This window comes from Ochotona princeps, chromosome X, assembly GCF_030435755.1.
Source record: "Ochotona princeps isolate mOchPri1 chromosome X, mOchPri1.hap1, whole genome shotgun sequence".
Lineage (NCBI taxonomy): Eukaryota > Metazoa > Chordata > Mammalia > Lagomorpha > Ochotonidae > Ochotona > Ochotona princeps.
Genome location: NC_080865.1, coordinates 10908432 through 10936059, shown reverse-complemented (window position 1 = coordinate 10936059; position 27628 = coordinate 10908432). Strand labels below are relative to the sequence as shown.

The window sequence follows — 27628 nt, the reverse complement described above, 5'->3', positions numbered from 1 at the left end:
ATGCATATGTCAGAGATGGACTTTCTCAGTGGCTTAGACAGAGCAGTAGACAGCATATCCAGGTGAACATGAAGGATATGGCAGTACATTGGAGTCTACAGAGGATACCTGGTACCATAATGGAAGACAGAACAAATTGATCAACTACTTCAGTCAAGTGTTGGCAGTGAATATCTGGGCAAACATTCTAAGGTGGACTATGTCAACCAGTGGATCTGGAGAGATTTTATTGTACTTTGGAGTGGCAAGATCGGCAGTAACTCAGAACTGCTGAACTGTCAAAACCTCTTGAGCAGGACCCCCACAGCATGCCCCACATCAGGGACCCTGGGGTGGTTTTGAATGGCTGTCCTCCATCCCAGGATGCAGAGGCATTTGGGAGACTGGGTATGGCTTCTTCCCTTATCTCCCCCCTTTCCCCAGATACAGGAAGGAAAAAAAAAGACTGTGGAAATGGAGATCTCACCCAGCGTCCTGTAGCCCTTGACCCTTATCACCCTAATTAACTATGTAAAAATCATCAAAAATAAAAATAATTATGAGAAAAAAGCGAAGCTATAAATCCTCACAATCTTAGGTTTAACAAGATTTCCTTTGATGTCAAGTAAAGATTGCAAGCAGCAACAGGAAAAGACAATTCAACTAAATTTAAACCTTTTGTGCTTCAATAAACACAACTAAGAAAGTAAACACACCACACACATAGTAGGAGAAATATTTTCAAATATCATCTTGTAGGGTTTTATGCCCAAAATAAATAATGAGCCCTTATGAATAATGATAAAAAGATAATTAAATGGATCAAAGAGTCTTATTCCTAGAACAAATGGAGAATTCTTATAATTCAACAGTATAAAAAGAACAATTTAATGAACTAAAACATAAACAAAGACTCTGTGTAAACATTTCTCTAAAGAAGACGTGAAAAAAATGGCCAACGAGCATATACTCAACATCATTATCAGGAAAATGCAAATAAAACCATAATGTAATACCCCTTTCATTATGATGGCTAATCTTATAATAATACAGATAGACGAGAATCAGTGTTGGGGTGCTAATGTTGTGACATAACAAGTAAAGCCACTGCCTATGACACTAGCATTCCATAAGGGTGCTGATTCAAGTCCTGATTGCATCATTTCTGATCCAGCTCCCTGCTAATGTACCTGGGAAAGTAGACTAGTACAAGTTCTTGGATCCCTCAATCCACCTGGGAGACCTCTTTTAGCTCTGGTCATTTTGGCCATTTTTGGAGTGAACTAGCAGACGGAAGATCTCTCCTTTCTCTTCCTCTTTCTCTGTCTCTCTGTCTCTGTCTCTCTCTCTGTCTCTGTCTCTCTCTCTCTCTTACCCTGCATTTCAAAAACAGAGTAAGTGTTGGTAAGAATGCACAGAAACTGGAACTTTCATACATTATAACTGAGAACATACAATAATGCAGCCCCTTTGGCACATAATTTAGTTGTTCATTAAATAACTAAACATTTAAAATATGAATTAGTAATTCCACTGCAACAGACTTGAAAACATGTCTGCATAAGACTTTGTATATGAATATTACATGTCCATAAAAAGATTAAAACTACTGATGCATGTTACAAAGTGAATGAACCTTTAAAACAGCCTAAGTGACAGAAGCCAGATATATGCTCCCATAACGATCACAAAATCCACTAAATTGTGTGCTCTAAAGTAGTAAACTTTGTGCTGTGTGAGTTATATCCAAATAAATTGGTTAATTTCTAATATGAATAAGATAATTTTCAAAACCTTAAGAAAGTTGCATTTTAACATGGATGAGATGTCATTGCTGGTGTTTAAAAGCAAGTCTTGGGGACCGGCGCCGTGGCCTAGCGGCTAAAGTCCTCGCCTTGAACACGCCCCGGGATCCCATATGGGTGCCCGTTCTAATCCTGGCAGCTCCACTTCCCATCCAGCTCCCTGCTTGTGGCCTGGGAAGGCAGTCGAGGACGGTCCAAGTCTTTGGGACACTGCACCCGCATGGGAGACCTGGAAGAGGTTCCAGGTTCCCGGCTTTGGATCGGCGCAGCACCGGCTGTTGCGCTCCCTTGGGGAGTGAATCATCGGACGGAAGATCTTCCTCTCTGTCTCTCCTCCTCTCTGTATATCTGACTTTGTAATAAAATAAATAAATCTTTTTTTTTTAAAAAAAACAAGTCTTAACCATTTATCTCCATCACAACTCCTAGCACTAATAGAATAAACCCTCAGAAATTCCTGTGTAATTAAATTGGCTCCCACAAAATTCTGTCAGCTTACCTGTGGGAAACTCAGTCTTCTGCTGTGTCACCCTGATTCTAGAAGCCTGTCCTGTGTTCTTTAGAGGTAGCTCAGTCTTCATTGTGTATGCAGGTGAACACATGAGTCTAGCTTGTTCCTGCCAAGCTCTGTTTCTGACCATGCTGAAAAGATCTTACTTTAGCTATTTATCAAGTGGTCTCCAGCAGCTGGAGAGGCAATGGAGTCTTATGCAATAGTATGGACATTAAAACTGTGTGCACCAAGTTCTTCTCTGTTTTAAAGACTAATCTTTCTTTTTGTCCCTGTCTCTTCCACTGTACATTGTATCCTGAGTGCTCTATAAAATGTATATATTGGACTGTGCATCTTCCCTGATTCATTGTTAATGCATATTCAATTCTTAATGTCAAATGTATTTGTAAGGTTTTTATGTCAATTGACTCAATAAATCTCCACAACAAATATTCTGTGATTTTCATTTTCTAGATGAATAAGATGAGACACAGAAGCTTCAAGTTGCCTATCCATAATGACACACCTGCTGGGTACCTGGGATGAGCAATCTACTCAGATGGCATTGTTTTAGAGCCCATGATCTCAATACTACAACACCCCCTCCTCAACTACTATTCATCCTACTGATGGCAAAATCTCTGCCATGGTTTTAAAGACCTGGGCAGTCTGGTCACTGCCTTCTTCGTATCCTAACACCTCCTACTAAGGGAGTTCACCATGTTTTATCCATGGTAGCCTGTTGGTTCCCGGAGCGTAGCAAGTTCTGTCCCATCTTAGGAGCTTTCGTAGACTCATTTTTCTCCTTTATACGTTTTGGCTGCTTAAATGCTCCATTTCAGGGCCTTCCCCTCTTAGTAAACATACTGCCCTGCTCAGACTATCTTTGTGTGGCAGCAGCTTCATTCAGAGCACTTTTCTCAATGTGTTTAGTAGTTTGTGAGTTGTCTCCCCTGTGAAACTGTGGGATCTTGAAATCAGGAACTATGATTGATCCACCTGAACCTAACATTGTATCTGGCACAAAGGCAGCACTTAATCACAATTAGTTTAATGAAAGATGAGGAAGGTTAAATTTATACTTTTATCCTAGGGCTTCTCAGCTAATGTTGGCTTTTTGGGAAATTTTGTCTGAGAGTTAGGTCAGGGTTTTGCTGATTTTTAAATTTATTTTATTTTTAATATTGGTTACATAGGTGAGAAGAATATATGCCTATGTGGGCCATTGATTAGGGTGGGGAGGATCAAGGTATGGAGGAAGGTGGGTGGAAGAAATGTTTCTATTTTTTTCTCCTGTGTCTACAGGACCAGGAAGGAGGGGAGGGCACAACGCCTTGCTGACAACCTACATCAGTACCCGGGGATGGTCATTTGATGTCATTTTAGAGATCGCAATGTGAAAAAGGATGTTCCAAGGATATTACTCAAGTAGTTTTGATAGTTCTGAGACATTATTCATTCTGCTGCTCCAGGGTGGAGAAAATACTTTCAAGGTTTATTGGTTGGCAAAGTCCACTTTAGTGCATTCACAGATCTAGGAACATGTTGCAAAGCTTGGTCAGGAGAGTGGTCCAACCTGTTCTGCTTTCCATCCTCTGACAAGGCACTTGAAGTCCTCTGATGGCCTAGATGAGCTGGCTGGCATGTTCCTCCTGTGCATATGAGCATTCTGTCTACCACTTAGGCACCAGCAACTGAGGAGGCCCAGTCTTGATACATGTATTCTTCCAAGGTTGGACAATATAACCTGTGATTTTCCCTGCGGACAAAGTTTGAGTCCCATGGTCTAGTTGGGGAGCCACCCGAGAAGCCTTGTCCATGGTGACCCCATATCTGACTTTTGCCATCTAGTGCAAAGTCTGGTTCAATCTGTTACCTCCGTCAGCCTACACACATACCAGTGAATTTAGTAAACTAGTCAGTTCCACCCCAGCCACATCTCATATGTAAACCGGCAGATGTTGCAGCCTTGTTCAACCCAGCCTGCCACAAACCCAGGCCTTATGCACACCAGTAGGAACTTCAGCCTAGTGGAGGCAACCTTCAATAACCCCCACCAGGCCCACCCACAGTTCTGGTTCCTCCACACACCAGCATATGCCACCCACAGTCCTGGTTTCTCCACACACCAGCATGTGCAGCAGTCTAACCCAGTCTGTGCTGCATCCCATCTGGTTCTTGCACACATTCTTGGGTACTGTGGCTTAGTTCAGCCCAAACCACCCCTAGACTCAGCATACACATATGCCGACAGGTGCTGTCATCTCGTCCAGCCTAGACAGCTCTCAACCCTGGCTCTTATGCACAACGACAGAAACTGTAGCCCAGCAAAGTACCCACAGTCACCTTACTAAGCCCAGTCTCAGCTTTGGCTCTTGCACTTGCCAGGAGTTACTACCCCTAGACCTGACTCTCATGTGGGCTAGAAGATGTTGCAGCTTAGCCCACCCCATTACATGCCCATTCCGGCTCTTGCAAGCTTCAGTGGGTGCTGGGACCTATCCTAGTCTGACCTGCTGCCAGTCCCAGTCCACACACATGCCAATGGGTGCTATAGCCATGTTCAAACAAGTTCACCCTCAGCCCCCGGTCTCATGTTTACCCGTGTGACCTGCAGCCTAGTGAGGGAGTTCCCTTAGTTTCGCCACCAGGTCTGTTCACAGCCCAGATGAATCGTTTCTGTTCAGCATATGCACTAAAGTTTAATATATATTGAATAAAAAGAGCATAATTTGTCAAGAAAGGCTTCATAGAGAATGCATACTTGAATGACTTACGGAAAATATTTTTTCAAACGTGAAGGATATGCATTTGAAAACTCCTTAGGAAGCAAACAATTCTTGTTAAATAACATATCAATCACTCAAGCACAGATGAGAAAATACCATATGGATACTTTTATTACAAAGAGCCACGGACACGAGTCATTTGTTAACTTACGAAGAAAGACAAATTTTGCAAAGCAATTAGTGACAAGATACAAACACTAATTACCAAATCCCACAAGTGGCACATATCTTCCAAAGTGAAATAAAAGCCAACTGATTTTACCGTCAACAATAGTAGATCCTATTCTATCCAACCCCTTGTGAAGTCAAAAAGTGATAAAGAAAACATATGTGGACTAAATCAGGTATAGTGTAGGCTATTAATCTTATACCAATCTAACTCACTTTTCATCATTCTTATACTACAGCAGTTGAGACAAGGGACTCTTTGGTTGGAATATTGGTTTAAAATCCCACCCTGTTGCTAACTTGCTGTGTGACTTCAGGCAAATTATTAAACCTCTTTAAGCTTCAATCTTCTGCACTTTAAATTTGGGCTAATGATAGCACCCAACTCCATGAACATAAAAGGCTTCACTAATTGCCGAGCACACAGGAATTCCTCAGTAACTGTGAAATAGCAGCAGTGTTTTGAAGTCACATAGGGAGGAAAGCACTGAATTGGCTGTAAAAGATCTGAGTTCTCGTCCCAGTTCTTCCAGCTGTGGGACTGCACGGTTTATGGCATTCTTCTCTTTGGTAAATAAGGGTGTTTACGTGACCATGAGTGTCAGGTGTCTATCACTTCTTAATGAACCAGTAGATATGTGTGCTGGGGCACAGTGAGCTAATGCAATCTGCATTACCAGCACCCCACAACAGAGCACTAGTCTGAGTCCTGGTTGCTCTGTTCTCAACCCAGCTTTCTGCTAATGCACCTGGAAAAGTCACACAGGATGACCCAGATACTTGAGCCCCTGAGCCCATGTGGGAGACTGGGTTGGAGCTCTGGTTTCCTGAGGCTTTGGCACAGACCAGTCCTGCTCATTGTTGGGCCCTGCAACAGATGGAAGACGTGTGTGTGTGTGTGTGTGTGTGTGTTCATGTATGTTATCTTTTCTTTCAAGTTAACAAATAAATCCAATAAAAGTATGATAAATAATGAAAATGTTTTTGCTTTAAATTATCTTAGAAACAATTTATTGTTCTCATGAAACTGTGGGTTGACTGGCAGCAGCTGGGAGGACCTGCTGTTCTGCTCTGTTTAGTATAGCTGAAGTCATTGACCTGGTCATTAGATGGAGCTGTAATGTATAAAGTGGCATCACTCTTCAGGGTCTCTCTATTTCCCATCTTTTCTGAGTGAAGAGTCTGTTTCAAGTGATTTCTCAATCATGTTCACAACAGGGCGTGTTCCAAGAAGACAAGCCCCCAGTGTAACGGACTTAGCAACATTCTTTGTACATCTTGCTCACTTGTTTCATTGACCAAAGTCAGATGAGTCCAGATTTTCTTCAGTCAACAAATGTCAATTTACTTATTAAAATGCTTGCTATCTCTATTTCTTTCATGACCTTTTAAATTTTCTCATTTTGCTTCTCAAAATGCTAACATTTAATATGGCATTCTTATGGAAGCCACCATGGAGTGAAGTCTTCTGTCTTTAAAAAAGTGATAAATAAAACCTGGAATATGTTGTTCCATTCTCTTCTGGTCTGTGAGTTTCCTGTGAAAGGTCTCCTGTGAATTTAATTGGCATTCCTCTATATGTCAATGTTTTTTACACTTGCACATTTAAGGATCTTTTCCTTATGTTTCATTGAAGAGAGCTTCATTATCATATATTGTGATGGAGATCACTTTTGTTCAAGCCTGTTGGGAGTTCTGTGCCCCTCCTGGATGTTGTTTCCCAATCCTTTCTCTAGATTAGGGAAATTTTCCCTTATTATTTCATTAAATACAGCTTTAAACCAAGCTTCTTTTTCTGCATTTTCTGGGACTCCCATAACTCTTCTATTTGGCCTTTTAATAGGGTCTTTCAATTCTTCAATATTTTTTTAGCTTGACCAGTTCTGCTTCCAGCTTTTTGTTTGTTTCCCTCTGATGACAGGAAATATCTTCCAATTCTGATATTCTTTCTTCTGTTTGCTTCATTCTATTTTGGAGACTCTCCACTGCACTTTTAATTTGCTCCACTGTATTCTTAATTTCTGATATATCAGCTTTCATTCAATTCATTTTCTGTGTGACATGTTCCTTAAATTCTTTGAACTCTTGTATGTGCTTCTCATTGTTGATAAGAAGCTTTATAACAAGTGTTTTAAATTCTGTATCCCCCATTTTCTCAATGTCTTCCTCAGTTAACTCTGAGGTTGGCAAAGGGTTTTGCTCCTCTGCAGGGGAGTCTTCAGTAATATCCATTGTGCCTATGTCTCTTCTTTTGCTCTTGTTCTTTGTACTTCTGGTTATCAGATTCTTCTCCTTGGGGCAGGTTTCTAAGCTGTGTCACCCACAGGTCTACAATTCAGTTTTACTGATTGCAGTTGGTACCTGGTTCTTTGTTTGCAGCCACTTGCGCCACTCCCTCCAGCGAGTTCCAGGTCTGGGTTCTTATGTTAGATCTTTCACCATGGTCTCCATAGCCCCAGCCCCTTGCTCACCACTCTCTACCTCCTGTGATGCAGTGCTGAGGCTGCAGGTTAACATACCCAGCAAAACTTTCCTTTGTCTTTGAAAATGAAATAAAATTCTTTCACAGTAAAGTTAAAAGAATATCCCTCTTTAAAACCTGCGCTACAAATCATACTTAAAGGTGTTCTCTTGACAGAGTAGGGGAACAGCACCCACCAAAACCAAAAGCAAATGTAAAGAACATCCCAGTAAAAGGCCAACAGAAAACTAAATCAATGAACAACCCATCGCTATAATGACAGGACCAAATTACCACCCATTCATATTAACCCTGAATGTAAATGACTTAAACTCATGTCATAGATTAGTAGACTGGATTAAACAACAAAAAAAAAAAACTATCTATTTGTCACCTACAAGGGATACATCTCACTAACAAAAATCAGCAGAAAAAATGTAACTCATGGATTTTGGTTTGTTTCATCTTTTCAAAACTCTTATTAAATTCTTCACTGACTCATAGATCAGTAGCATCATTTTCTTCAATAATGTTCTTAATTTCCTTTTTCATTTCTTCAGTGACACATTAGTCATTTAGTAGCATGTTATTTAACTTCATTGATTTTGTTCTGTGGCTTTTCATTTAAGGGGATGTATAGTGACTGTCTAATGGAGACTATCATATCCATCATATCCAGTAGCATGCTATTTAACTGCATGGATTTATAAATTTCTATTTCTCTTCCTGTTGTTGATTTTTTTGTTTTGGCTTTTCATTTAAGGGTATGTATGGTAACTGCCATACCCAGAAGTGAGGATACAATGCAGTATGCATCTCTACTTCCAGATCAAAGATGGACTCCCGATGAAACTGTTTAGTGTATCTTGAAAATAGGATGCTAGACTCTCTGCCATTGTCCATGCCTGCGGTGATGGACATATGACTTTTTATGAAGAACAATACTATAGTAATAATATAGGGGAACTCAGTGGTGGGGGAAGGGACTTGGGGAATGGGTAAGGGAAATCCCAGGGCCTATGGAACTGTATCATAAAATGATAATAATAATAAAAGTAAGAAAAAATTTTAAAAATTCAGTTTCTTTTTTCTTCCTGTTGTTGATTTTGTTTTGTGTCTTTTCATTTAGGAGGATATATAATAGCTGTATAATGGAGACTGTCATATCTAGTAACATGTTATTTAACTTCATGGCATTGTAAATTTCTACTTTTCTTCCTACTGTTGATTTTGTATTGTGACTTTTCATTTAAGGGGATGTACAGTAACTGTGAAATGGAGACTAACATATCCAGATGTGAGGATACAATGTAGTATGCATCTCTACTTCCAGACAAATATGGACTTACAATGAAACTGCTTACTATGTCTTGACAATAGGATGCTGGACTCTCTGCCATTGTCCATGCCTGCAATGATGGACATATGACTGTATCAAGAACTATACTTTAGTAATGATATAGCGGAACTAGGTGTGCGGGAGGAAGTTTGGGAGGGGGATAAGGGAAATCCTAGGAGCCTATGGAACTGTATCATAAAATGATAATAATAATAATAATAAAGATAAAAACTTTTAAATTCTTCACACTATTGATGAGTAAAGATGTTATTATGTAATTATACCTTAATTTGACTCAAATTATTGTGACTCTATTTGAGTCAAACTCAAATGCTTTATCATTAAAACTGTATTTATAACAGCATTATCCACAATAGCTAAGACGTGAAAACAGCATAGAGACCCACTAAAAGACGGAAGATCTTTCTCTCTGTCCTTCCTTCTCTCTGTAAATCTGACTTTCTAATAAAAATCAATAACTCTTTTTAAAAAATAGTCTTGCTCTTTCCTTTTACATCCTACTGTGAACAAAACAAAGAGAGCCATCCCTCAGCACACAGTGTTCAAGTGCTGAGCTTCCGCCACATGTTTCAGCAAATGCTGATCATCTGCCTCTTGCTGGTGGAGGGAGAAGTTTGTACATTTTTCTCCATCTGGACACCTTCTAGAATATGTGGAAATTCAGGAAAATCCCTGTCTCCCCAGGCAACAGCCTCATGTGCACTCGTACCATCACACTGTGTTGTAATCTAAGCATTTTGAAGGGAAAAGCGACAAATCATACTGCTCAGCAGAAGAAGTTGTTTCACATCATTTCCAAGGACACCCTTTATAGGGGCATATCCCATTCCTGATAGAAACCATGTATGGAAAGCTTAGATTTTTCATCTTAACCATCCCATCTGTTTTCCGAGTCACTTGAGGTTGAAGGGGAAGCCTAGCAACTATCTGGTTAACAGGATCAATTGCAATAGCAGGAGATCTGGCTGGGTTACAGAGCTTAGCATTCAGCAGTTAGGTTTTCAGAAATCCTAAAGATGGTTTGTTAAAAAGGCATTTCAGGAATCTAAACATCCGCTTTTCTGGGATTCTTCTCAAAAAATTAACAAAACGTTAATCACACAGTTCTTCTTATCTGATAATTGCTTTTGCTAGGTTGGTATGTTTTCCCAATATTATCTAGTTTGTCATTCACAATACATAATACAGCTTTGTATGCCTCATTCCAAAAAGCATTGTGGCAGGTACTTACTAAATATCCTTTATCATTTCAGCTTTGAGCAGGCAAACGCAACACTCCAACAGATTTTTTTTTGAAGTTATATGCTGTACAAAGGTACTTCAAAAAATTTGTAGGAAAATGAAATTAAAAGACAATTTTATCTGTGCGAAAATTTTGAAATTTGCATATAGTCTTTTCATGATACACATTTTCACAAGTGTTCGAAGACTATTTGCATAAAATAATATGAACTTCATTAAGGAAGCTCCAGAAAAATGTGAAACACATAATCTGTGTGCTCCTGTCTTATGACAAATTACATACACAGTCATTTTAGTAGTTTATTTGCCTTTAATGTAGTTTAAATTTATCCACAATTAATGTAATTATGTTTTGAAAGGAACTCAACTATTGGTAAAAGTCAATTTTCCCAAAGTTAGCAAATTTATTTGAATGACCCAAGAATACTGTGCAAATGAATAGCTTTTTTTTTGTCTTCACATGAAATATATGCTTTCCCCAACATTACTATAATTTTACAATACGCACTAGGCAGTCTACAATTCAATTCTGATACTAACTACCTGTAGTTCACACCAGGTGTTAGTCCTAAAAACCTGATTCTATTTGATGGTCGTCATGAAATATTAGGTACCCAAAGTCAGGGATTCCCATAACTCGCCACCTCAAGTACAGAAACTTTCTAGAACAACCCATAGAACTCGAGAAAGTGTCATGTTACTATTTGCTGGGCCTCCTCAGTGGTTCAGACGGAGCAGTAGACAGCATATCCAAATGTACATGAAGGATAGGACAGTACATCGGAGCCTCCAACAGACTCCTGGTACCATGGCAGAGGAAAGAGGACAGAATTAATTGATCAACTATCCCAGCCAATCACTGGCAGTGAAGATCTGGGCAGACGGAGACACTAAGGTGGACTATAGCAGCCAGTGGATTCAGAGAGATTTCATTGTGATTGGAGTGGTGGGATCACCAGCAATTCAGGACTGTTGAACTATCAAAACCTCTTGAGAAATTCATGGTGTTGTAAATTTCTATTTTTCTTCCTGTTGTTGATTTTGTATCGTGGCTTTTCATTGAAGAGGGATGTGTGTTGACTGTGTAATGGAGACTATCATGTCCAGATGTGAGGATGCAGTACAGTGTGCATCCCTATTTCCAGATCAGATATGGACTACTGATGAAATTGTCAGCTGTATCTTGACAATGGGAGGGTGGACTCTCTGCCATTGTCCATGCCCGCAGTGATGGACATATGACTGTGTATGAGGAGCTAGGCTATAGTAATAATACAGGGGAATTCGGTGGAGGGGAGGAGACTTGGGGATGGAGCAGGGGAAACCCCAGGGATTTCTGTATCATTGAATACATAGGGAACTGTATCATAGAATGATGACAATAATTTAAAAAGAAGTTAAATCAAAACTGCAAATAAAAAAAGATGTGATGGCAGTGTGAATGTCAGTGTGCACACAAATGTGCATGCATGTATATACACATCCACAGGTGTGTGAGTATGTCAAGAAATTCACAGAAAACAGAATTACAGGTTAAGTTTATTTTGATGAGAAAAATATAAACTCATGTACATAAGGAGCCTTCATGAACTTCACAAAAATGGATATTATCAAAATTTTGTGCATGGATTTAAAACATTTTGCATCATTTTTTCCCATTTTTCATGAACCTTTAAAAATAGCTCTGTGTGTATTGCGTGTGTGTTTATGTGCATCCTCATTAACATCTGTTCACTGTTCAGGACTCCCAAAGTTGGGCTCCCAATCTAACCTTCCTTAACTATCCAAGACTTACTGGCTAAATAAACACCTTCTCCGATTTTTGTTACATTGTATCCGTGGTTTCCCTCACTGCTCTTTTTGTAGCATTGTATCTATGGTTCGCCTCCCTGTTCTTTTTCACCAAACCATAAAATCTTTGTAGACAGTAACTGTATCTTTATCACAACACTTCCCAACACAGGAAGAGCAAAGTAACTTTGTGTTAAATGAATAAAGAAAGCTAATGCCTTAACTGCATTTTAATACTAAAACTACATTTCTCTCTAAACTGAACATGATTTTTTAAAAAGAATTATGAATGCGCCTGGGAACAGCAATGATACTTCTGAACACGTTGAGGCCACAGTTTGGGTGTGAGTCCACAAACAGCAGTTGGCAGCAATGGCCTCTCATGTTTGCCAGAAAGGGAGAATTCTGAGCGATGCTTCCTCAAAAATTCTTGGGTTTTTGCATGGGCATTAAGATTTGGATTCAGTAGAAAGGCATCAATGGACAATGTGTGTGTGCATGTATATGTGTGTGTTTGGTGGCAGAGGCGGTGGGTGGGAGGGCAGAATGAGAAAGGGAGAGAGAAAAGAAAGGGGTGTAAACAACCCAGCTGTTGCATGTGGGGAAACCCAGGGTGTGAGAGAGGTTGGCAGAACAGCCAGGGTGAGCTTATGTTAGGTTGACTATTCCCATTTTAAGTCAGCACATGCCTCTGGAACTCCCTGAAGCCTTTTTTGAGCAGGGTTGGGGAGAGACCCCACCTACAGATTCTGGATGCAAAGTTCCTCCAGCCCTCCAGAAATGAGTCTCCTGGTCTTACTATTACTCATTTCCTGGAAAACTCATAGCTGGTCTGTCCTGATCTTCTGAGACTGAAGAAGTGCAGAATCATCTTCTAGACTCAAGAATAATTTAAAGAAGTCATTAGTAAATCCTCGCAGAAGTTTCATCTGCCTTTGACTTTGTTAAAAACCTCAAGAACAGTTTTACTATACTTTCTTTTGACATGTTTTGGGTGAATCAACATGAAAAACAAAAGCAGTTTCCTGGCCAAGTTGAAGTTGAAATTACTAAAGATGTTATTTCTAGTTTCTGAAAACTTCTCAAGACTTGAATCTGAAGTAACGATACACTCCTTCTGGCCTCACATGAAGTCATAGCTATAACTGCAATCTGGCAGCATCTCTAGTTTTCATGGTGTTATTATTACCTTTATTTCTTTATTTGCCCAAACAACTCCAGTCTTGTTTTCCACCTTGGCACTGGGACAGCAGCTTACCTCCAGGGAAAATATATTCCTATTACCTTTACCTGTGTACAATCACTTGGCAAGCAGAAAGCCAGCTTTGAGAATACTCTGTCCATAAAATTTCTTCCCTTATGCCAAACTTTTGGGTTTTCATACTTCAGTTAGCAAGATCTTTTCCTTTGCCTGGAAATACCTTTTCTAGTTGAATGTGTGACACATGAATTCAAGCCCTAGACTTCAGAAAGCAGAAACTTGTTGATATTGCTCCCTAAAATAACTTCTTATTGACCAAAAGAAGCAGATAATCAATTTTCATGCATAAAGCAGCATATTTTGTAAATGCTGTTGCATGTATACCTGTGTGGGCTTGTGAGAAATGGGGAAACCAAAGAACACTACAAGGAGTTGTAATTTAGCTTGTATAATAGAAACATTAGATGGAAGATAGATAGATAGATAGATAGATAGATAGATAGATAGATAGACAGACAGACAGACAGATACAAAGATAGCTGGAGAGGGAAGGGAGAGAGAATATAAGTTCATAGAAAATGGGTATTATTAAAAAAAGCTATGCATGGGTTTCAAATATTTTTGCACCAAAATAAACTTATCATTCTCTTCTCCCATGAATTGTTTTAAAGTACTCTGACATTTTTATAGTGCCCTTTTTGAGGCACTATAAATTCACCATTGATTCACTGAACCAAATGACTAGTGTAGATGTTATTTCCATAAGTAGAATGATGCATGAATTCTGGAAGCCTGTGTGAGATGGACACTAATACTTTCTTTCTATTCATATGCCATCAAAACCCTTGGGTTGCTTACATTCTTGCTAGCAGAATGTTCTCATTAAGAAGGAAAAAGCACAAAAATGGCTGAAAGCTAACATCTAATCAAATTTAAGGATTTTGCCCCATTCTTCCACTTCTGGAGCAGATTGGTACAATTTATTTCTCTGCCTTGGGCAGCTCAGCAGAGTTGATGTTGGAGTCACAACTTAGCAATGTAGCTCATGTGACTTACCCAAATAGGGGCACAATTAGCGAAATTTGTTCCCATAAATGGCAGTTTAATACTAAATTCTGGAGAGAATTCAGCAAAAATCTAGGACAGAATAACATGGGGAAAATGGTAAGTTTTGGTGAAGTAAAATATACTGGTCACACCTTTGACTAAAGAGGGTCAAATTCAGAGTGACTTGAAGTATTTTTAAGCCACTAGTAAAATCCCCAAATCGAATAGCAGTCATAGCATTTTGAGAATGGGAAAAATATGTAAGCTCTATATATTAGACTCAGGACAATGGTGTATTTGTCAGACTAAGCAAGCACTTCAACTTCAGCAATTTAGAATCAATCTTGAACTACTGGTGTTCTATATCCACAAACCTTGGACTGGTGGGGTCCATTGATGTGCTTATCAGAAAGAAAGTAACGGAGATGGAGATGAAGGCACAGAGGCTGTTGGTTTTCTGTCATGTTTGCTTGTGTGAAACTATTGATCACAGTTCAATTGTAAAAAGTGATGAGATGCTGGGAAGAAAGTGTGTGGTCACATTTGGATCTGTTCAATTTGAGGTGTCATTGAAACTCAAAAATTAAGATGTAAAATGAGAGGTTGTTTCATATGCTGGTCCAGACTTTAGAGGAGAGATTTGGAATGGGGTTATGTCACTTTTCACAATCAACCACGGAAGTAAATGAATTTGCCTTCTAGAAAGGATTACAGGAAGATGGGGAGGGGGAGGATGTGAACAGACAGAATCTCGAGAAGCTGTTCGTGGACCTACAGAGTAAAATGTACAACCACATACATAGGTAGGGGCAAAATCAAAGGTGCATGAAGTCAGAAAGAGAGTGATTGAATAATTGCTACAATTTAACAGTGCTAGGATTGAAACAAGTGCTGGATGAGAAAAAATTACAAGGTGAAAACTTTAAGGAAGTTTGTTCTAGTAGTAGTAATTTTGAGCAAAAGAACAATCGCTGGTAAGAATTCCAAGGTATAAAAGTTGTAGATCCATCAGAATGCAGGATCCTAAAAAATGGATTTGGAGCTATGGATTCTAGAAGGTGTTTGTCTAAGGTGTGATAGCAAGGGATTTTATGAGGATTAGGTAGGACTGGCATTTGGCAGCTGTTTCACGGAATGGCCTGAAGATGGCTTAGAAGATTGTGGAAGAATCATAGGTTAATATTTCTTTCTACAGTTGTAATTGTTCTTTTTCTGGTTCGGCTGAACTGGTGATCCCAATTGACTACACATGTGTTGACTTTCTGCATTGCTTCTGCCTCAGATTCCACAATAATGCTTAACCTAATCCAAAAGCAAATTAATGCTATGATCAGAGGGTAACTGATCATATGTAGAGTAGGAGGGAATGGACGTACATGTGACTAAGTCTCCTGTCCAAGTGATTGGGAAGCTGGGGGAAGTTGGATGGCAGGGCCATTTGAGGAGAGCTGCAAACACTGCTTTGAGCATGTTCAGCTTGAGATCTACTATGAGGTCCAGGTGGACTTTTTCCAAGAAGCTGTTATAAATATTTGGCTGCTATTTAGTTGGAAACATTATAGGATTACTTGATTTATTCTAAAATGGGATGCCCATGCAGCAATGGAAGTGCTGAGCTTCTCAGGAATTCTGTGGTGCAAATAGGCTCACTTTCCATTGAGGCCTCCCCACTCCAACCCCAGCAGAGATTTAAGCTGTAATTTCATCAAACAACTTTTTCCACAAAGCTCTGGCCAAGGCCATGTATGTCCATGGCAAGCAAACCTTTCATCTTAACTCACCAACTGTATTGGTGCCCCAGTCAAGACAACTGTATCTCTTTTGGGGAAAAAGAAGCCAGAATCATCTGGTAAGCCTGGAAAATAACCCTGGCTAAAGCCGGGAGAAGCTTTTGGGGGGTGAATACTCATATGACTTTCACAGTTGTTTGTTAATACGCTGAATTACATTAATTTCCCGTTGTTAACTTTACTTATAATAAATCTTGTTTGATCATAGGACAGTGCCCTTTATACGTATACCTGGATTTTAATATTTCTCTTAGAGACTGATAGAATTATGATTCCTTATGAAGGACTGTATATCATTGTAGTAAAATGGGGAAAATCTGTTGCGGTGGTGGGAGTTGGGGGGGGAATCCCAGCCTACATGAAAACTCAAAACTCAAAATAAAAATAAAAATATATTACCTTGAAAAAAGTATTTCTCTTAGAATGCGTGTTCATGAGGTAGAATGACATAATTTTTTCATTTCCTGTAAAGTTCTGTTCAAATTTTTTTAGTGTAGTTATATTCACATCATAAAATTAATGGATAACCTGTGGTTTTAACTTGTGAATGTAAAGAGCTTGGAGATTGTTACATCTATTCTTTTTAATACAAAAAGGCTGAAAAAAATACAAATGCAAATTAAAAATACTTTTTAATACAAAAAGTAACTGAAAATCAAGGATTTTGTTAGGCCTATCAGAGAACTAGGTTCATAAGAAAACCCACCACCCTGAAACCCAGAGAGACAGGCAAATCCAGAGAATGGTAAGTAAGATCTGCTTGCATGGAGCAGAAGCCCCTGAAGCATTAAACTGTTAGAAACACTTAAATGGTAATTTTAATAACAATTTTTACAAATTGCTGAAGGCTGCATGTGGACTCATAGGAGACTGAGAAACTATAGGAAGAAAAATTAGATGAATTTTGCCTCCTAAAACTTCCTTAGTTTCTCCTCTTCCAGCTCAGACAGGAGGAGGGAAAAGTAATCATTGCGAAATAAGCCCAAGGCAGATTTCTTGGCATGGCTTCTTTCCAGGGACAAACACTGCCGGAGTGTTATCCCACCTGGGGGAAGGGCATAGCTCCCATTCTACTCACCCTCTAGCTTTCTGGCCTCACCTAAACGGGAGAAGAGGGAAAAGAAACACTTGTGGAAGTCATGGTTTACTCACACAGAACTACCTCAAGATTGAGATTTAATCATGAAAGTGTAGAACAGTTTCCCTCAGCACACCTTACCACTACACCCAGACAGCTTCAGTATAGTAGACAGAGCTGGGGTCAGCACTGTGCAATAGCAGGTAGAGCTGTTGCCTGTACCACCAGCATCTCATAGTAGATTGCTCCAGTTTTGATCAGTTCCCTGCTATTGGCCTGGGAAAGCAGGGAAGGATAGCCTAAGTGTTTGGGCTGCTCAACCCACATGAGACACCAGGAAGAAACTTTTGGCTCCTGGCTTTGGACCAACCAATCTCTGGCCAATGTGGCCATCTGGGGAGAGAACCAGTGGATGGAAAATCTCTCTCTTCCTCTCTGTCTTTCTCTTTCTGTCTCTCATTCTCTCTATAATTCTGCCTTTCAAATAAGAATAAATAGACCATTACAAAAAAGAAAAAGAAAAAGAATGAGCTGAAAGACATACATGTTCTGCAAACAGGAATCAATAGAGAAACTCAAAGCCTAAAGAGCAGATCAAAACAAGGATACTAGAAGAATCTGAAGCCTCTGGAACAGACAGCTACAGTAAACATTGAACACATCCCAACTCTCAATCACATTGACATGAAAGCATACACTGAAGATCTGTTTTTTCGACATATCCTGTCTGGCCTTCAATAACACGATTAACTGGAAAGTATTCTTTCTTTTTCTGTTCTAAGAGTTTGGTTAAGATCAGTATTATTTATCATATATGCATTTGGCACAATCCAATGGTGAAGTCACCAAGTGTAGAATTTTCTTATGGGAAGGTTTTTACTAGCAGCTTTGTTACAGGGTGAAGAGAGAGATTTCTCATCTCCACTAGACTTGCTCCAGATTTTTGCCTCCATGCAGAAAAAGAATTCAAGGAGGAGACAGATCAAAGAGAGCAGGGAAGTAAGGTGTAGTTAAAGACAAAGGGAAAATGCAGTTATACTGGAATGGAGGCAGTTCTGGAAAAAAAATCAATGCTGCAGTTTTCAACATACAAGTCACCCTTTTATAGGATAAGAAGGTCCCCTGGGCAGGTTTCAACTGAATATTCAAAGGAGATGGAACTTGGGCCAGATTGCAGCACATGTCATGGCATCTGGTGCATGATAGGAAGTGTCTCCAATGTATGACAGGGAGCGGCTGTGCAGTGCTGACAATCATGACTCCTCCTAACCACCTCCCTGTCTATATCAGACCCAATTGCTTTATAAAGTATATAGCAATTCAGATATGCTTATATTTTCAGTGCTGGTTTTTCAAATTTTTTAAAGATTATTTTTATTGGAAAGTCAGATATACAGAAGAGGAGAGACAGAGAGGAAGACATTTATCAGTTCTCTAGTACATTCCCCAAGTGGCCGAAGAGGCCAGAGCTGAGCTGATCCAAAGCCAGGAGCCAGGAGCTTCTTCCGGGTCTCCCACGCAGGTAAAGGATCTCAAGGTTTTGGGCCATGCTCAACTGCTTTCCCAGGCTACAGGCAGGGAGCTGGATGGGACGCGGGGCTGCCGGGATTAGAACCAGTGCCCAAATGGGATCCTGGCGTGTTCAAGGCTAGGACTTTAACCGTTAAGCTATCATGCTGGGCCCGCATTTTATATCTTGAGTCAATTTTAGCAATAATGTCTTCTACAACAGAGCGGAACTGTGTCCTCAAAATTTTGTGTTGGAAATTTAATTTCTAACCAATAGTTAGGATGTGGGGACTAATGAAATGTGTTACATTATGAGAGCTTCATCTTTATACTGGTTTAGTCAATCAATCGCTAAATATTAGTCAGTCAGTCTTTCCCCTAGTTCTGAAATTTACCCTTCTATGTCCAGTTTGTGCCCAGAGAAAGCATTGGCATCTATCTTTACTCCCTTAATGGGCTTGATCAATAACTCTTTTTATTTATTTATTCACTCTATTATTTTATGATTCAATTTTTATGGTGAAAAACATACATGTAGAATTAGACAGATGTATGTAGTTTAGATGGTCTCACTTTTGCTGGTGACATCCAGAGCATGACAATCAGGAGCCGGCTGCATATCTGCCTTCTCTTCTCCATCAGGCCTGAGCAGGGTGTTGACTTTGGCCACATCTGTGTCCTAGAGCTTCTTCACGGCTTGCTTGATCTGGTGCTTGTTGTCTTTTATCTTCTTCCTGGCCGACTCTGGTCGGGGGGACTTGATGATGGCATAGAGATCAAACTTGTTCCTCCTGGGGGCGCTCTTCCAAGGGTGTTTGGGCTGCCGCCACAGGTGCTGTGTCCCGTGCCGCTGGAAGGTGGGTGACATGCAGATCTTCTTTTGGTTATGGACACCTTCAGCACCACCTTCTTGGCCTTCAGAGTCTTGGCTTTGGCTTTGGGAGGGGTAGGAGCCTCCTTCTTCGCCTTGGGTGCCATCTTGGTGGAAAGCGATACAGTCATTCTCAAAAATGGGGTCCATCAGGTTCAGCTGCCTCGTTGCACATTCAGCCACTGTTTCGATTTACTGCTGGGAAATTTGCCATCTTGTCCTAAAAGAGGTTCACAGCTATTAAGCAGCTTTGTTTAATGGAAGAGCAGGTACTTAAGCTGGCTCTGAAGCACCAAGAACTGAGTGGTGAAGGAACACAGCTATGAGACAGAGCTTTTATGAGCTATGAAGGGGCGAACAAACAGGAGAGAGTTTAGACAGGAAGAAAGAACAGAGAACATTGGCAACGTATGTGAGTACTGAGATGTTCAGGGGGAAACGGGGTTCACACCACTTGCTCTTGATCATGCTTTGTCTACCAAGTTCTTGTTTCACTTCGGTGATAATTCAGTTGATTAACATCTATCAAGGTCTAGTCCTCCTCTCACCATGAAAACTACCTCAGCTACTTAGCTTTTTCTCCTTTCTCTCTACAGCTTACTTTAAACATAGGAAGCATTTGGCTTGATATTTTATTCAACGGATCATTTTGTTATATGAATGGTCTTTCAAAAAGCTCATGGATATTATGAAAAAAACTATACATGGATTTCAAAACGTTTTGAGTCCCTGGGAAATTATCTTTTTCGTTTTCTTGTTTTACAGTATTATTGCTTGAAATAAGCAAAACTCAACTCTTCTAAGTAATGTTTGTATTTTTGAGGTATGATGGTGTGTCATATTTTTCGGTATCACACAGGGCTTGGCAAATGAAAAGTTCCACAGAGATTAGCTGATATTATCTGAATGCAAATAAGATATATTTAATATAAACAAATAAGTGAAGGTGTGAAAATGATCTTCCAGACAACAAAAATAAATTTAATGTGTGAGCTATTTTATTAATAAACTTTAGCATTCTGTGGGCATTTAAAATATAAACACCCAAATCTTCAAACTGCAGAATATAACAATTTTTTTCACTGACAGATTGGCAAGGATTTAAGGTCTCCTTGTTCACACAAATTTCTGTTTCATGAAAATGTTCTGCATACATTTTACCAAAGAAATTTCCATCTGGATGGTTAATTGGATAATGAAAATAGCCTCGTGTAATTTTGACAGTTTGATGGTACCCATTAAAATAAGGTTGTGCATGTAATATTACATTTTACATCAATAATAATAGGCTTTCTTTACATCATTCAATATTCGTTTAGGTCTTACATTAAAACAGGGTTCCTAAGTCCAACATGTGTGAGAAAGTTAGACATACCAAGTCCTTTTATATATTAACGTGTATGTTAATTTTCCAAAAATAGATATGTTATGCCATATTTCCTAAGCTGCTTCAAACCATAGCTTGCTTCAGGGAAGCCCAACATAGCCATGGAGACAAGCTGCATGTAGAGACAGAGACACCTAGACAAATCCAACTATTCTAGCTATCCAAGCACTGGCGCCAGACAAGTAAGTGAAGAAGTCGTCAAAGACATTCCAGTTCCAACAGATACAATCTGGAGGAGAATCAAGCAGACCCAGCCAACAGCTCTAGCCATGATCCAGAGTTAGGGCTGGAGAACAGCCATGCCAACCTTCATCAGTCATTCAAGTCATTTTAGCTGAGACTTCAGTTATTGTGAAGCGTAAATGAGTCAGCCACACTGTGCCTTGTCAGAATCCTTGGCTCCAAAGCTAGTGAGAATGATAACAATAGTTGTTTTGTATCATTAAAGTTTAAAATGGGATTTGTTACATAGCAATAGATAACTGGTTAGCTTCAGGGTGACAAACAAAAGTGTTTAGCTTGCTCTTAGGAATAAAATAGGTTCTCACAGATATCAGCTTCCTACCATTTCCCCCCAAAAAGGATTTCCATCATATGGTCTAGACACCTACGATTGTTGATATTCCATGAAGATCTTCATGTTGAAGGAAACTGAAGGTAATGGCCAAGGAAAAATGAAAACTATGAAGATCTAAAACACCAAAGCTATGCATATTGTGGTGTGAATCTCCAGGTGAAGTAGGTCCATTTTTATTTAATAACAACTATAAAGAAATTTTATTATATGTGCTTGAAGTTTTCAGGATCATGTTGTGGGGTTCATGTAGAAATGATAATAAAATATAATGCAGCCAATTAACTTACACAGTTACTTTATTTTCTTTGGTTTTTAATTTTTTGTGTTTTAGATTTGTTTATTTATTTGAAAAGCAGGGTTACAGAGAAAGGAGAGAGGAGAGGAGAGGAGAGGAGAGAGAGCGAGAGAGAGAGAGAGAGAGAGTATTTCATTTACTGGTTTACTCTCCAAATGGTCACACATGGCTGGGGCTGATCCAAATCCAGGAGTCAGAGCTTCTTCCAAGTTTCCTAGCACTTGGGCCATCTTCTACTCTTTTTGCAAGCACATTAGTAGGGAACTAGATCAGAGGTGGAGCAGCTGGGACTCAAACTGATGCCAATATGGGATGCTAACTCTGGAGGAAGTGGCTTTACCTGCTACACCACAGTGCTGGCCCCATTTATTTTATTTGTTATTTTCATTTATTTGAAAACCAGAGTGACTAAGAGAGACACATAGAGATGTTTATTCTGGTTCAATCCCAAGGTCTACAACAGCTGGGACTAAGCCAGGTTGAAGCCAGGAGCCAAGAACTTAGTCCACTTGTTCCATGTGGGTGACAAGGACCCAACTACATGAGCCGTCATCTGTTGTTGCCTCCCAGGATGTACATTATCAACACGCTGAACTGAAAGCACTCAGGCCTTGGAATATGGAATGTGAATGTCCCAAGTGGCAGCTCAGTCCACAACTCAACACCACTTTCCCTATCATCTGATAAGAGCAAATAAAATCTACTTACTTGACAAAAGTTTCTAATGTAATGCAGTTTTATTAACTGTGGTACTTTGTAACCTTTCACTTACATCTGCCAATTTCCTTCCCACTCCATCCCTGGTAAGAACCTTTACATTTTCTATCACTGTATGTTTCACTTCTTAATTTATTTTTTAAGTTTATTTTAATGTCAGAGTAACATACACACAGAGAGAAAGACACACAGAGAGAGAGAGAGAGAGAGAGAGAGAGAGAGAGAGAGAATCTACCTTCCTTCTGCTGGCTCACTCCCTAGACAGCTGCAACAGGCTGGGTCAAAGCCTGGAGCTTCTTCTGGGTCTCTTACATGGCTGTCAGGAGCCCAAGCGTTTGTGCTATCTTCCTCTACTTTTTCCAGGCCATCAGCAGCAAGCTGAATGAGAAATGGAGCAGCCCGGACTCAAATCAGCACCCATGTGGGATGCCAGTGCTGCAGGCAGCAGCTTAACAAGATATGCCACAATTCTGGCCTCTGTATTTTATCAAGTTTCCAAATATAAGTCAAGTTATATAGTACCTTTGTTTCCTATCCAGTGTAATATGTTCTAGATCCATTCATTCTGTGGCAAATGACAGGATCTCCATTTTAAAAGTTATGTTCATTGTGTGTGTGTGTGTGTGTGCATGTGTATCACAATTTCTTTACGCATTCACCAATTTATTGAAATTTAAGTTGTTTTCACATCTTGACCATTGTAAATAATGCTACAATGAGCATTGGAGTCCAGACATCTTTGTGAAGTGGTGACTTGGTTTCTTTTTTGTATACCTATAGGTGTGATTGCTGGATCAAATGGTAGTTTTTATATTTCACTTCTTTTTAGAAACATCATGCTTTTTTCTGTGATGACTGCCAATTTACATTCCCACCGGGAGTATGCTTGGGTTCACTTTTCCTCACACACACATCCACGTTTATCCTTTGTCCTTTTGAAAATAACCATCCTAATGGGTGTGAGATAGTATCTCATAGTGTTTTAATTAGCATTTCCCTGATGATTAATGAGGTTGAGTAGATTTTTATACCTGTTGTTCATTTCTATGTCTTTGGAGAAATGTCTGCTTAGATCGTTGGCCAAGTTTTTTTTTTATTGTGTTATTATTTTTCTGATATTGAGTTGTAGGAATTCTTAATAAATTTTGCACACTAACTCATTATCAGATGTGGTTTGCAAACATTTTCCCAGCTCGTAAGGTGTTTTGTCATTTTTTTGACTGTTTGCTTTCCTAAGATGAGGCTTTGCAGCTTTACATGCTACTTTTTTCTTTTACAGATCCAGTTTTTAGTGATTTAAAAAACTAATTTCTAAGGCCAATATCAAGGGGTTTCCCCCCTGTGTTGTCTTCTGGGATTTTTATGATTTCCGATCTTTCATTGAAGTCTCTCACCACTTTTTAAGTTGATTTTTGGGTATGGTGTGAGTTAAAGGTCCAGTTTCCTTCTTCTACCTGTTGATATCCAGTTTTCCTGGCACCATTTACTTAATAGATACCATTTCTTCACCATGCATTCCTGATATGCTTGTTACGAATTGAGTGCCTATGTCTGGATTTTTTCTAGGTTCTCTATTTTGTTCCACTTGGGTATTTATATGTTTTAGGCCAATATCAAATTGTTCTGTTTGCTACATTTACATATGCGGACCAATCAACGTTGGATAACACATTAGCAAAATGAAAGGTACAAACGTATGATTATCTCAGCCTGATACAGAAAAAGCCTTCGACAAAGTTCAACCTTCTACCTTTTGTGTTACTTTTAAAATTCCAATATTTATTTGCAACTACACACACAAATAGCCATGAAAAGTAAAATTAAAATTTGCTACATTTTTAAAATATAAATAAAATGTGATGCCTCTAATTTTACTTTTCATTCCAGTATCACTTTGGCTATTTGTGTGTGTAGTTGCAAATAAATATTGGAATTTTAAAAGTAACACAAAAGGTAGAAGGTTGAACTTTGTCGAAGGCTTTTTCTGTATCAGGCTGAGATAATCATACGTTTGTACCTTTCATTTTGCTAATGTGTTATCCAACGTTGATTGGTCCGCATATGTAAAACTAGCTTCGCATGAGATAAATCTCATTTGATTATAAGGTATATTCTTTTTTATGTGTTGTTGAATTTTGTTTGCTGACATTTAATTGAGGACTTTTACACCAGTGTTCTTTGGAAATATTGGCTTGTAGTTTTCTTGTAATGTCTTTCTCTGATTTAGAAGTCAAGGTGATGCTGGGCTCATAAAATGTATTTAAAAACATTCCTTCTAGCTCTATATATTTTTGAAGAATTTAAGAATGATTGGTAGTACTTTATGAGATGTCTGGTAGAATTCAGTTGTGAAGCCATCTGGTTCTGGGTTTTTCTTTTTTGGAAACTATTCGTTGTTATTTAAATATCTTTATTTGTTACTGGTTTGTTCGAGCTTTCTATTTCTTCCTGATTCAATCTTGATAGGTTATGTTTTTCTAGAATTTTACCCATTTCCTCTAGGTTATCCAATTTGTTGGTACATAATTGTTCACAATAGTCCCTTATGATCTTTTTCATTTCTGAGGCATCTATTGTTGTCTCTAGTTTCATTTCTGATTTTATTTATTTGAAACATCTTTTTTCTTAATTAGTCTGGCTAGAGATTTGTTGATTTTGTTTGTTTTTGTTTTCAGAGAGACAACTCTTGGTTTCATTGATTTTTCTCTGTGGTTTTTCTGTTCTCTGATTTATTTCTGTTCTGATGTTTATTATTTCCTTCCTTCTGCTAACTTTGTGTTCAACTTGTTCTTTTTCTAGCTCCTAGAGCAATAATGTTAGGCTATTTATTCGGAATCTTTCTTCATCTTTAATGTAACTACAAACCTTCAGTCTAAAGTGTAGCAAAAATTTAGTATTTACTTACTAATTTTCTGTATGATTAATTTATCCAGTGCTGCAAGTAAAATATTAAATTTCCCGACTATTACTGTATTGCTTTTTATTTCTTCCCATGTCAATTAATATTTGATTCATATATTTACGTGTTGTAATGTTAGGTATATTATATGTATTTACAATTGTTGTGTTCTCTTGATGGATTAACACATCCTTTTTCAAATGACCTTCCTTGTCTCTTTTGCATTTTTTGACTTGTTGTTTTAATTTACACTTCTTTCATGGCTGATGATGTTGCATATATTTTCATGTGCTTATTTGTCAGCCATAAATGTTTTTTGCTGAAACATTTGTGCAAATACTATGTTCATATTTTGAATACCTGAATTATGTATTTGGGATAACAGTCCTTTCTTAGCATATATGATTTGAAGATTATGTATTCAAGTCCATGGCTTATTATCTTTTTCTTCTCTTGTCAGTGTCTTTTAAATTGCAGAAATTTTAGGGGCCGGCACTGCGTTGTACAGAGTTAAGCCGCCACCTGCAAAACCAACATTCCACAGAGGTGCCAGTTTGAGTCTTTGCCACTACACTGCTTACCTAACTCCCTGCTAATGCTTCTGGGAAAGCGTCAGAAGCTGACTGAAGTACTTTGGCTACTGGTACCCATGTGGAGACCTAGATAAATCCCCATGGCTGCTGGCTTAAATCTGGCCCAATCTTGGCCATCATGGCCACTGGGAAATAAACAAGTAGATGGAATATCTCTCTTTTTGTAACTCTGCCTTTCAAATTAATATGAATTAAATCAATATTAAATTTTTAAATGTTGATGAACTTTTGTTTATCATTTTTTTCTTTTATAAATTAAAGATTAAATCTTTAAATGTTGATGAAATCTGTTTATTTTCTCTTTTATGAATTGTGCCTTAGGTGCTATGTTCAAAATTCCCTCTTTGAACAAAGGTTATGGAGGTATTTTCCTATATTTCCTTTCAAAAACAGTTTGTGGGCAAATGTTGTGCAGCAGGTTAAGGTTCTGCTTGAGACATCTGTATCCTATGGCAGATAGGATATGTTAACTTCTTCTGTTTCCAACCCAGCTTCCTGCTAATGGATGCCGACAGGCAACAGATGATGGCTCAAATACCTTCCACCCATAAAAAATACCCAGATGGAGCTTTGGAATCACACCATTGGCGTGGCCCAGCCCTGGCTCTGACAGACATTTGGGGAGTGAATTAGCAGATACAAGTTATCTCTTACTGGGTCTCTCTCTTTGTCTCGCTTTACCATTCAAGTAAATAAGGATATATTTTTAAGAAAATAAAATTTTATTACTTGGAGTTTCATATTTAAGTTTGTAATTTCTTTGAAAGTCATTTGTCATATATACTATATGGCATGGGTTTGAGTTTCTTGTTGCATATAGATGTACAATGGTTACACTATCATCTGTTGAAAGTACTATCTTTTTTAAATGCCTGAGCTCAATGGCGGTGAGCAACTGACATGCAGGCTGGCTGCCCACCAGGCATGGGGCCCAGGCCCAACACTCCTGGAACACTGGAGGTGTAGCCTTGTGGGGGGCCTAAGCGATGGTGCTGACGGCAATGTGCTGATTTTGTGCTGTGGCACGTTCAGAAGCTCAATTACTAGCCATGAAAGTTTTTTTCCCAAGATTCCACCAGGTTTTCTACATAAATTACCACCTTGTATCTAAATTATTGGTATTTTTATTCTTTCTTTCCAGTCTAAATGTCTGCTATTTATTTTTCTGGTTGGTTTTGACTTGCTAAGACTCAACATTCCTCTCATTCTCAATTAAAGAAGAAAGCATTTAGTTCCTTTCCCATATCATGATACTAATTATAAGTTTTTCATACAAGTCCTCTATTAGGATAAGAAAATTCCCTTCCATTCTAGTCCAGTGAGTATTTTTATCAAGAGTAAGTATTTGATTTAGTCAAATTCTTTCTCTGTGACTATTGAGATTATATTTTTTAAGTTTGTTGACATATTGAGCTATTATATTGATTTATTTTAAATTATTTATCTAATATTTCAATTGATCACATTTACATCCCTGGAGTTAGTACCATTTGGTCATTGTCCATGTTCATGCATTGTTGGATTTAATTTGCTGAAATTTTGTTATGGTTTCTGTATCTATATATCTGAGGTATGT

The 27628-nt window shown here is 38.7% G+C and overlaps 1 long non-coding RNA gene across 1 annotated transcript in view; it reads left to right on the top strand.

Moving 5' to 3' along the window:
• Nucleotides 1–25990, top strand: part of LOC131478527 (uncharacterized) — a 113139-nt gene extending 87149 nt beyond the window's left edge. The window contains exon 3 of the long non-coding RNA XR_009244538.1: nt 25920–25990. This is a non-coding gene — a long non-coding RNA (uncharacterized LOC131478527). The remainder of the gene's footprint in view (nt 1–25919) is intronic.
• Nucleotides 25991–27628: the final 1638 nt, after the last annotated feature.